This window comes from Equus caballus, chromosome 19 (assembly GCF_041296265.1).
Source record: "Equus caballus isolate H_3958 breed thoroughbred chromosome 19, TB-T2T, whole genome shotgun sequence".
Classification (NCBI taxonomy): domain Eukaryota; kingdom Metazoa; phylum Chordata; class Mammalia; order Perissodactyla; family Equidae; genus Equus; species Equus caballus.
In genome coordinates, this window is record NC_091702.1 from 10,135,778 (window position 1) to 10,148,321 (window position 12,544).

General features: G+C 35.5%; 1 protein-coding gene across 8 annotated transcripts in view; it reads left to right on the top strand.

Moving 5' to 3' along the window:
• Positions 1-12,544, top strand: part of LEKR1 (leucine, glutamate and lysine rich 1) — a 189,460-nt gene that overhangs the window by 99,559 nt on the left and 77,357 nt on the right. The window lies entirely within an intron of this gene.

Below are 12,544 nucleotides of genomic sequence, written 5' to 3' on the forward strand. Positions count from 1 at the left end.
GAAGGACATGCCTGTTCCCACGTAGCTGGTAGATGGCAGGGAGTGAAAGCAAGCCTGGTGGCACTCCAAGGCTCGTGCCCCTCCCACTCTGTCTCCTTGGCCCTCTCCGTGGCCACAATGGCAAGGCTGAGGTAGAGTCAGGGGTCGGGGACTATCAGGCCTAGGGAGGTGAACACATGCTGAACAGCCAAGGAGAGAAGGAAGTCACAGAAGGCTCTGAGCCTCTCGGCTTGGGAGCCTTGAATGATGGGAACATACCACAGACTAGGGGAGTCTGGAGAGAAACTGGCATTGGAAGAGAAGACAGGAGCCATCACATGAACTTGGAGGCAACATAAGGTCAGATGTAAATTTAAAAATCAAATATTTTAATTTTCTCTTCTGTGAGTACCTATTCATAGATTTTGCCATTTTTCTGTTGCACTGTTGGAATTTTCCTTGATAATTTTTAAGAGCAGTTTATACAGTATAGTAATTATCTTCTGTATTCAATGTTTTTCTAACGTATAATTTGTCTGTTGACTTTTTATGGTAAACTTCACCATATCAAAGGTTTTCATTTTGCTGTGATCAAGTTACTATCTTTTATTGTTTCTGGTTAGTCCTGGTTAAAGCAGTCTCTTCCATTCCTAGATTGTACATAGAGTCTCCTGAGTTTTCTTTCATTTAACAATACATATGGATTTATTTTTTATATAGGGTGAGATATGGGGGTCCAGTTTTATTCTTTTCCAGTGGATAGCCAATTATATCAGTATTATTTATTAAATAATCCATCCTATTCCACTAATTAGAACTACTATCTGTCATATGTTAAAATTTTATATATGCTAGCATCTATTACTATATTGTCTCTCCTGTTCCACTGATTTACTTGAGGGACCATTAATATCATATTCATTTAAATATAGTGACTTAGTAGCATATTTTCATAAATATGCTAATAATTACCATAAACATGGTAAGTTTTTCTCTCTCCACTGTGCTTACTTTTTAAATATATATTTGGAGGCAGTTTACTTACTTATTTATTTTGGTGAGGAAGAGTCGCCCTGAGATAACATCCATTGCCAATCCTCCTCTTTTTGTTTGAGGAAGGTTGTCCCTGAGCTAACATTCACGCCTATCTTCCTCTATTTTGTATGTGTTACACCGCTGCAGCATGGCTTGATGAGCAGTGTGTGGGTCCGAGCCTGGGATCTGAACCCGTGAATCTCGGGTCGCTGAAGCAGAGCACACAAACCTAACCACTCTACCACCAGGCCGGCCCCTGGAGGCAGTTACTCTTTGATTCGAACTTTAAGATCATTTATTTACCTCTAATCCAAAGGCTCTGATAGACACATAGTAAAGTTTTTCTCCTCCAGTCTTTATACTTATCTTACATATTCACAGGCAGTTACTCTTCCACATAAACGTTAACATAATTTCATTCAATTCTAATCCCAACAGGGATTCTAATTGGGATTGCATTATATTTATATACTAGTTTTTGGAGAGTTGACATTTTTAGTGATATGAAGTCTTCTTAATATTATAGAAGTCTTCTCATTCAAGAATATGGTATATCTTTTCATTTCTCTAAATGCTGTTTTATATCTTTAATATGATTTTGTAGTTTTTTAAAAGTATGTTTCGTTGCCATTCTTTTAAAATTTATGAGTATCATTTTGCATCTGCTGTTAATGGACTATTTTCTCTATTTCCACTTGTTGGTATTTGTTGATAGGATAGAGAAATGCTGTTGATTTTTATATATTTATCTTATATCCATCAACTTTATAAAATTCTCATATTAATTTTGTAGCTTTTTATTGGTGTCTCTTGGATTTTCTGGTTATACAGTTATATCATCAGCCCCAACATGCCCCAAAACGAGTTCACTTATTCTTTTCCAATGTTTATATCTACTATTTTGTTTTCTTGTGTTGTTCACGTCTTATTAAATTCCTTTGAGCCTCTGAGACTGTGTTAAAGATAATGGTGACAGTGAGCATCCATGTCTGCCTCCTAATTGTAATTGAAATCATTTGGTGTTTTGCCACTTGGAATTATATTTGATGTTTGGTTTTTAGTAAATATTCTTTATTTTTAATTAAATATTTTTCTTCTATTCCAATTTTACTTAGATGTCTTATTAGAAATGCTTTTGGATTTGTTAAATGCCTATTCAGCATCTATTGATATAATAGCATGTTTTTTCTCCTTTAACCAACTGGTGAGATGGATTAATGTTACTAAGTTTCCTGACACTGAAGCACCTTTGCTCTCAGGAGATAAACCCAACATCATTTATTATTTTATATATCATTTCAGTATATAAGTTAGATTGGTCTATAAATTTTCCTTTATTAGAGGACACTAATTTTATTAGAATTTTTTGTTAAAATTAAGTGAACTTCATAAATAAACAGGTTTTTTTTTTGTTCTTGTTTGTTTGTTTGTTTTTGAGGAAGATTAGCCCTGAGCTAACTACTGCCAATCCTCCTCTTTTTGCTGAGGAAGACTGGCCCTGAGCTAACATGCATCCATACCCATCTTCCTCTACTTTATATGTGGGACACCTGCCACAGTATGGCTTTTGCCAGGCGGTGCCATGTCCACACCCAGGATCCGAACCGGCAAAGCCCAGGCTGCCGAGAAGCTTAACGTGCGAACTTAACCACTGTGCCACTGGGCCAGCCGCCCATAAACAGATTTAATAACATTGGATTATCTGTTTTTTAAAAATTAGATAAAACTTGACTGTGAACCCAGTATGATTAGGTAAAATTCAATTATGAAACTCTTCTGATTCCGGTGCCTCTTTCAATGGTAGTTATTTAATATTTCCAGAGTTCTCTGTGGTAATTTGACTATTTAAATTTTCAATTTTTCTCAGATCAGTTTTGATTATTTATATTTTGACAGGAAATCATTCATTTTTCTCTAAGATTTAAAATTTGTACCCATATTATGGCATATAACACTCTTATTTTTTAAATATCTTCTTTTTCTGTGGTTATACCTGATATCTAATTTTTGAATTAGAAAACTTCTTACCTATTTTTGTTTTATCCTTTATTATTTATCAGGCTTGCAAGGTCTTTGTTTATTTCTTATTTTTTTGGTCTTTTCAAAGAACTAGCTTTTGTATTTTTTTATGCTTTCTATTACTTTTATTTTTCATAACATTACTTTTCGGTTCTGTATTTATTAATTTCCTCTTCCTCATTTCTTTTCGTTTTTTGTTTTTATTTTTCAGACTTCTGAAGGGAAGATTTAGTTCTTTTATTTCTCATCTTTTTTGTTTAATAATAAAGGCATTTAAGGGTATAAATTTTGCTTTGAGTAAAACTTTCTCTATGGCTCATAACTTTGAATATGAATTATTCTCCTTTTCAATATTATCTAAATACTCTGTAATTTCTCACTTTTTTCTTTGGTCAAAAGGTTATCTAGGAGTATATTTCTTAATTTATGAGTAGTTAATTGATTTGGGAGAGAGTTACTTTTTTATTATTTATTTAACTTGGGGATATTCTGATTAAATAATGTGACTTATAATAATACCTCTTTGAATTTGTTTTCTTTTTGTATGTTGAGTACATGATCAAGTTTTGTAAATGTTCCTTAGAAATGTAAAATAAAATGTCCTTCTCAGCGTGGTGGCTGTAACGGGATCCCAGCTGGGTGTAGGATTTCTGGTTCTTTTCTCACAGAAGCTGTAGGTGCTAACGCTTTGCCTTCTGCTTTCAGTGTTGCAAAGGACAAGCCTGTTGCAGCTCTGATTGTTTTTCCTCGAAAGGCAGCTCATTCTTTTACCTGGAAGCGTGTTAGATTTCTCTGTATCTTGTTTTTTCTCTTTGGACCTAAGGAGCATTCCAGTTGGATCGCTCATAATCCCTGGTTCAGGACAGTATCTACTAGCTAGGGCTTCATGTGCGATGTTGAATAGAAAGTGATAGTGGCATCCTCGTATCATTCACAAGTTGACAAAAACACACTGGGGTTTTTCATTTGCGCAGATATTATAATGAATGTAAAATATCTAGAATTGAATCATATTAAAAACTCTGTATATCAGAACTTGTGGGGTGCAACCAGAGTGGCACTTTGAGGGAGATTCATAGCTTTAAATACTTTCATAAGAAGGAAAGAGTAAACTCAAAGAACACAGGAGAAAAAATATAATAAAAATAAGACAGCAGTCAGTGAAACAGAAAACAAAGATGTGATAAAGAAGATCAACAAAACAAAACACTGAATTTTTTAAACCAACAAAATAGGCAAACCTCTGGCAAGTTTGATCAGAAGAAGAGAGAAGACACAAATGAAAAATATAAGAAATGAAAGAGGGGCAATGACTACAGATAAAGAGTAAAAAAATAAATAAAAGTGGATGCTGTCAACAACCAATGCCAACAACTTTGAAATATTAGATGAAATGGACATATTATTAGAAAAAAATGTTTTATTAAGACTTACTAAAAAAATTTAAATAGTCCTATAACTATTAAAGAAATTGAAGCAATGTCTTCTTACAAAGAAAAGGCCAGACTGTTTTACAAGCAAGTTCTACCAACTTTCAAGGATCTTACAAGTTCAAGGTAGCCTTGTTACCAAAATCAGACAAAGATATAAACAGAAAGAAATATTATAGGTCTGTTTATATTATGAATATCAATCTAATAATTTTCAACTGTGTACTGATATTTTAAAAAATATTTTGAAGAATTTGAATGTATTATCTATTTATAAAACCAAATAAACAAAGTTATAAATAAAATAAAACTCTGAATATGCCATGCTATTTCTTTTAGACTTAAGAGAGGAGGGCAAACTTTGGACAGATTTGCTAAAATATTCATTTCACACTTAATAACTTTCCCCAAAATGCAGTTTTTCCCCCAAATCAAAGGTTATTATTCTGTCTCTCTTTTATGTAGTCCTTTTAATCTGGCTTATAAGATAAGCAGTTTACTTGAATATTTTAGTTTCTTAGAAGAACAGTAAAACATTAGAGAACATGATATCTTATATTGCATGTAAGAGGTAGTTAAGGTTAAGTCATAACCTTTCCATTTTTGAAAAAGTTGATTTATGGGAATAAAGACAAGAAGAGAAGAAAGGGAAGACATTTTCCTTAACCGTGAACCCTCTCTCTGCCAGTCACTTGAGCGGCACTGAGCACTGGGCTGGTTTTCCCTCACCTAACCCTCGCGCTGTCCCGATGTGGAAGGTTTTACTTTCCCTGTCCGACAGAGAGAAGTAGTCCATGGTCACACAGCTGAGATGCAAACCCGGGTCTTTGTCAGGTCAAAGACTGTGTTAGGGTTATTTCTGTCAATTCCAAAAAGGCACAGGAAAACACTGAACTCTTTTTCCTTAAAAAAATAAAATAAGAGGTTCCCTCCCCCCTTTACAAAAATAGACCATTGACCTGGGAAGTCTTCTAGGAATTAAAGCTGGGGCAGTGTTTTCCAAAATTGCCTGACCACAGGAACATCTGGGATTGTGGAGATGCATGCGGGGGGTAATAAAGGAACCTATTGAACGTGAGCATTCTCGTACATCAGTTCAGACATACTGAGTGTCTCCAGCGTTCTGAGACTCACTAATAAGTGCTCCAGGTGGTTCCTATGATGAGGCATATTTGCTACTAGCTGAAAAAATCATAAGGAAAGTAGGAAAAAGGATGTTTACACTGTAGCATAGTAAAAAATTGGAAATGGCTTAATTTAAAAGAAGTGCATTAGTGAGGTTTCTTAGTTGCAAGTAGCAGAAACTGACTATTCAGAATCTCTGAAAGGAAGGTGAGAAGATGGAAGAACCAGGCCCAGAAAATGATTAGGAACCCAGTGAAATTAGGCTGCCAGAAACAGCCAAAATCCTGCCCCAAGAGCCGCTGGGAGTGGGTGCAGCCGCAGTGTCCCTGAAACACTGGACACCGCCTGGGCCCTCGCCTCCACCTCTGGCGGAACGCCGGGTGGCGTCGGAGTGGATCCTCTCCTACCACTGCTAGGTGTCAGTTGTTCTTGGGTCAGATCTTAGGAAAAGTATTTTTAAAAAATAGTGTGGAAAGTAAGAACCCTGTTTGGCCACATAGCCCTAGCACATTTAGAAGATGTTATTATGGGAGTGTGTTGCGGCTATGAAAGTGGCAATGCATATTTTTAGAACAGAAGAGCAAATCCAGAAGAAGGCTCAGGTTTTAATATAAGGATCATTAGCAAATGAGAAAAAGAAAAATTGGGTAATAAGTGGTATAAGGATAACTAAAACCAAATAAAGGAAATACACCAAAATAAATCTCAAATTAAGTAAGAAAAAATAACAAGAAAAATTAGCACCAAAAAAAGATACAGAACTTATCCAAAACATAGAGGAAGAAAGCAGCACTTTAAAAAATTGCAAAGGGTGAGATTAACAGATTTTGCCTATAAAAAATATAAAATCTCTGATTTCAAAAACTGCCAAACAACCTAAAATAGAAGATGGAAAAATATATTTGTATCATATATGGTATGCAAAGGGTTACTATCGATACCATATATAGAATTTACTTCACTGTATGAGAAAACTCCAAGACCCCAAGCAGGCAAATGGTTGAAAAACAGAAAACAGACAACTAACACAGGAAATATAATAAACAAGCACAAAATGTGTAATTACCAATAACTAAATAAAAATAAAACATTTACCTCCTTTTAAATTAGTACAGTCTTTAATAATATAGTTTCCTTTCATTTCGTGATAAAAATTGTTATTGTATTTTCTAACCCATAGAAGTGTTTGTGATCAAGTGATCTCCTGGAAAATTCATGCTTAGGAAACTTCAGAAGAAGAAAATTATATGCAAAGATCATCTTTTTAATAGTGAACGATTAGAAATAATTTATCCCCAACACTAATGAAATGGGTAATTGATTATCATACACCATCACTTGGAACATTATTCAGACTTTAAAAATGGCAAGATGAACACTGGGTGTCTACATGGGAAAATGCTATAATTATAATATTACATAGGAAAAAGAATCCACAAAATTGTATGTACGTTATAATTACAATTATGTCAAAGTAGGTATATTTATGAATTGAAACCAGAAGGCACATGAAGATCTGAAAATAAATTTTAGGTTGAGGGAAATATGAGTGACTTTTTTCCCTCTTTTAAATTTCTTCTAATGTTATTTTAACAATAAACAAACTTTCTTCAAAGACCCTACACATCTTCCAAGATTTAGCTCACATTCCACCTTCTACAATTAAAAAGCTCACTAAAACAATATACTAATTAGCCACACTTTTTATAATCATTAAGGCCTCACCTTCGTTAGGTACAGACTATATTCAAATCGAAGTGCAGCTGAGGACACTTCTGTTCAGTTTTCCCGTGGAGGCTGTGTAGTTACAGACGTAATACACACTCGTTTAGACGGACAGCCTAAGTGCAGAGCAAAGTGGCACAGAATTTCAAGACTAAATTAGGGTTTTATTTTTGCTTCTGGTGTTGAATAGATTCACTCCACAGGTAACGCTCAGACTGAGTTAGAGAAAGAAACCGTCTTAAAAGGCTGTGTGTTACATGCGTTGTCTTGTCTTCGTGTCTTGTTTGGAACCGTTTAACATTGGGAGGTCAGAGCGGACGGATCTTTAAAGATACTCTCAACTGATAATGATAAGGACTACTTCCTGTAAACCTCTTCATGAAGGGCGCTGGGTTTTGTTTTAGTTTTTTTACCTCACGACAATCTTATTCCCATACCAGGGTCTCAGTATGGAAATTGTCAGAACATTTAGAAAAATGTTCATAAAGGTATCTCTTGCTTTATCCACAAATACCCTGGTGAACTGATTGCACCAAAGTATTGTTTCCAATGCATTTTACAAAAGTGATTGCAGTGGTTTGGGAAAGCCGGAGATCTGCAAGTGCAGGAAAGACAGCAAAGTTCCAGGTCTTGGCAGTGTCGGATCCCAAACTTGGCAGACTTTCTTCTCCCTTCTGGAGTCCGTGGGGGACTTTCGCAGGTCTTCCCACCTCTACTCGTCCAGGCAAGCCCCTCTGCTCCCCTCCTCGCACTACCTCTTTTCTGCTTGTTGTAATCTGATTTTATCTTTGCCCACTATCCAACCTATTCACCAGCCTCTTACCACGACTCATCTGTTCCCATCTGTTGGCGCTGGGCGGACCATGTCCTGGGATTGACTTCATTTTCTCAGCAAGTATTTATTGGGCATCTATGTCATGCCAGCCAACTAGCTCAGTCTGCATTTTGACTCCTGGCGTACAAGTGTTCTCCATTTTTTCACGGGTCTTCACAGGACGTCTGACCTCCCAGCTCCACTCTGGTTGTATGCGCCTGCTCTCTTAACTTTAGCCATTCTTACAGATTTTTTTTGGTCTTCTATATCAAGAATGTTCTATAAATTTCTCTAGCTCCAATTTCGTTGTCATTCAAATTATTTTGTTTAGGTTTACTTTCTCTACCGTCTTATGACATTTACTTTCATAATTTTCATGAAATTCAACAATCTTACTTCTTAGTCTACTTTCTAAAGATTTTATTTTTTCATTTTTCTCCCCAAAGCCCCCCGGTACATAGTTGCGTATTCTTCGTTGTGGGTTCTTCTAGTTGTGACATGCGGGACGCTGCCTCAGCGTGGTCCGACGAGCAGCGCCATGTCCGCGCCCAGGATTCGAACCAACGAAACACTGGGCCGCCCGCAGCGGAGCGCGCGAACCCAACCACTCGGCCACGGGGCCAGCCCCCTTCTTAGTCTACTTTCTTTTAAATGCAGGCCTAATTTTTCTATTACTAACCTATTAACATGCTTAAGATTTTCTATTACTTTGATAATCATCATCTATAGATTTTCCAGCTTACTAACGTCTTTTCAGAAATCATGACAACCATTAGAAAAGGGAAAAACCTGTACATCAGAGTGAATATCTTCTCCCAGATAAATCATAGGGTTAACATAATGGGCGTAGCATTTTAGATTTTCTTTGGGAAAATTAAAATAAGGGCAGAGTGGTATACCACTCATATTTTAACTATGTGTCTTGTTTTTAAGAAATATAATTATTTTGGGCCAGCCCCAGTGGCCTAGTGGTTAAGTTCGGTGCACTCCGCTTGGGTGGCCCAGGTTCAGTTCCTGGGTGCAGATCTATACCACTGGTCAGTGGCCATGCTGTGGCGGCCCACATACAAAATAGAGGAAGATTTGCCACAGATGTTAGCTCAGGGCAAATCTTCCTCAACAAAAAAAAGAAATATAATTATTTATTAAAAGAATACAATAGAAAGTATTTAAATTTACTTTTTAATATGAGTTTTGTAAATAGCTTATTATAGTTTATAATCTGGAATCCAGTTCTAAGCATTTTGCATTGTTTATACCCCTTCCTACGAGCCATTTTACTGACCTCTCCGTGGTTGCAGAGCTCGCTTTGAGCAGTGAGCATCACAACAAGGCTTCCTTTCTGGCACCAGTTGAACATCTTCCCTCTGTTTTCCTGGCCTTGTTCTCTGCCCCCCCTTCTGCTCCACCCCTTTTTTTCAGAGCATTCAAGCACTGTACCATCTGTTCTCCTGTATCCTGCAATCTCTTAATACATCTCTCTTGAACTTCTATGCTGTGGCCTGGTCCATGCTCTTAGTTGTTTCTTATTCTCTCTTAGTTTCTCTCTCTTAATAAATGTATTAACATGTTATACTTTTTTAACTAACATGAAATATATTTCTTTATACCCTGAATTTTTAAACCTTTGCTAAATACTGTATCATTGTTGTGTTTCCTTATAAATACATTTTAAAAGTTGTTCTAATATTTTATATGCCCGTATCTCTTACTTTTAGAATTCACTTTTAGAATAAACTGATCTTTCTCCATTTTAAACTGCATAACTATCCCTCTGTTGTGTCTTCCAGCCTCTGCCCACCACCCCACATTCCTCACCAAGGTGGTATTAATTGAAACATGCTAGGCCAAGAGTCAAAAGATGATGACCCTCCTGACATTAGCCATGTAGCCCTGATGAGTATGTCCACACCTAGGTGATGAACGGGTTGGCCTAAGGCTTTGGAGACCTCTTCAGGCACTAATACCCTGTAATTCTGATTCTAATTCTCATGTCTTTTGCTTGTTTTCAAAGTTACATGAATGTTCCTATGTTTACATTTTGGTACTTTTTCTTTTAAATCACCATTGAACAATTTCAACTTTCATTCAAGTATAGTATAGTATTTATGATCACTGCTTTTCTACATGAAAACTTTTAACTTTGTTTTTCCCATGTGTTCCGTTTATTTACCTTTTGAAATATAGATGCTCAAGAATTTAAATACATATGAAAATTCTGGTCCATATAGTTTAAGAGTGGTTTAAGAGTGAATCATAGGCTGTAAATAGCAGCCTAACTCTTAATGCCAAAATTTCATCTATTTCATAAGAAAGTAAACACATAAAATGAAATTTTGAAGACTAAATTATTGGTTCTCTTTTAAAGGCTTATTTACATAAGTTTTATAATTTCATGTTTAGCTCGTATGAATATTACTTCCAAAATGCACAAATTTATCTCAATTGATAATACTCTCAGAGGTCATTGTGACCCACAAATCAGTCTACTTAAATGATTTTCCTTCCACCTGGTAGAATAAAGTGTCCTTTACTTTTTGTCAGCAGTCACAAATATTGGAAGACAGAGTTCAGATACATTACTTCAGCTTTAATGTCCTTCCTAAAATTTATTTGACCAACTTTCACATTTATTCCAAGTGAAAGCCCTTTTTGATTTTTTTTCTTTTAGGAAGCTCTTTGGTATGATAAATAATACACAAATATTTTAATGAAATTACTTTGCATATAATACTTTAACATCCTAATTGAATTTTTAAAAATAGCCTTATTGAGAAATAATTTAAATGTCATAAAGTTCACACATCGTAAGTGTACAATTCACTGTTTTTACAGTATTTACAGAATTGTATGACTATCACCATGATCTAATTTTAGAGTATTTCTAGCACCCCAAAAAGAAACTTCATGGTCATTAACAGTCACTCCCCTTACCCTTCTGCCCCTCCTTCACCAGTCATTAATTTCCTTTCTCTATAGATTTGCCTATTCTGGACATTTCATATAAATAAAGCTATTCAACATGTGATCTTTCGTGTCTCAGTTCTGTGACTTAGCATAATGATTTTGAATTTTATTCATGTTGCAGCAAGCATAAGTACTGCATTCTTCAATTAGTAGCTTCTCTGTTAAGTGAAAAAAAATCAAAATGAGTGATATGGTTCAGTTGAAAAAAATACTGATGCAGGAGTCACATACTTCTGCTTTCTGGCCTGTTTATGCCTTTTTACAGACCTTTTGGATAAGCTATTAATTTCCTTGACTCATTTACTTTATGTGTAAAATGGGGATTTGATAGCCTTCCTTACCTACCTTGGAGCATTAGGAGAATTAACAAGATAAATTGTAGGAACACATAAAGAACTATAAAAATATAGCTAATATGAAGGTCAAAATATGAAAGTACTATAATTATCTATTTCCATGATAATTGGGTAACGGATACACATGCACACACAAAAATAGGTTAGATATAATATCAAAAACATAAAATGTGGGAGAAGGGGAGTAAAAGAGTAGAGCCTTTACTGAGAGGTCAAACTAAAGAGACCATCAAGTTAACATAGATTGCTAGATATGCAGGTTATTATGTATGAATCTCATGGTAATCACAAACAAGAAACCTATAATAAATACACAAAAAATTAAAAGAAAGGAACTCAAAAATAATACTAAAGAAAGCCATCAAACCACAAGGGAAGAAGCAAAAGAAGAAGAAAGGAACAGAGAAGAACTGCCAAAACACCCAGAAAAAAGTAACAAAATGGCAATATAAGTACATATTTATCAATAGCTAATTTAAGTGTCAATGGACTAAATACTCCAATCAAAAGGCATGGGGTGTCTGGATAAAAAACAAGGCCCGTATATATGCTGCATACAAGAGACACACTTCAGATTTAAAGACACTCACAAACTGAAAGTGAAGGTATGGAAAAAGATACTCCATGCAAATGGCGATGAAAAGAAAGCTGGGGTAGCAATACTTATATCAGACAAAATAGACTTTAAAACAAAAACTGTAACAAGAGACAAAGAAGGGCACTACATAATGATAAAGGGAACAATCCAACAAGAGGATATAACAATTGTAAATATCTATGCACCCAACATAGGAGCACCTAAATATATAAAGCAATTATTGAGAGACATGAAAGGAGAAATAGGCAGTAACACAATAATAGTAGGGGACTTTAACACTCCACGTACACCAATGGTTAGATCACCCAAACAGAAGATCAATAAGGAAACATTGGCCTTAAATGACACATTAGACCAGATGGACTTAGTAGATATATACAGAACATTCCATCCCCAAACCACAAAAGACACATTCTTCTCAAATGCACATGGAACATTCTCCAGGATAGATCACATGTTAGTCCACAAAACAAGTCTCAATAAATTTAAGAAGATT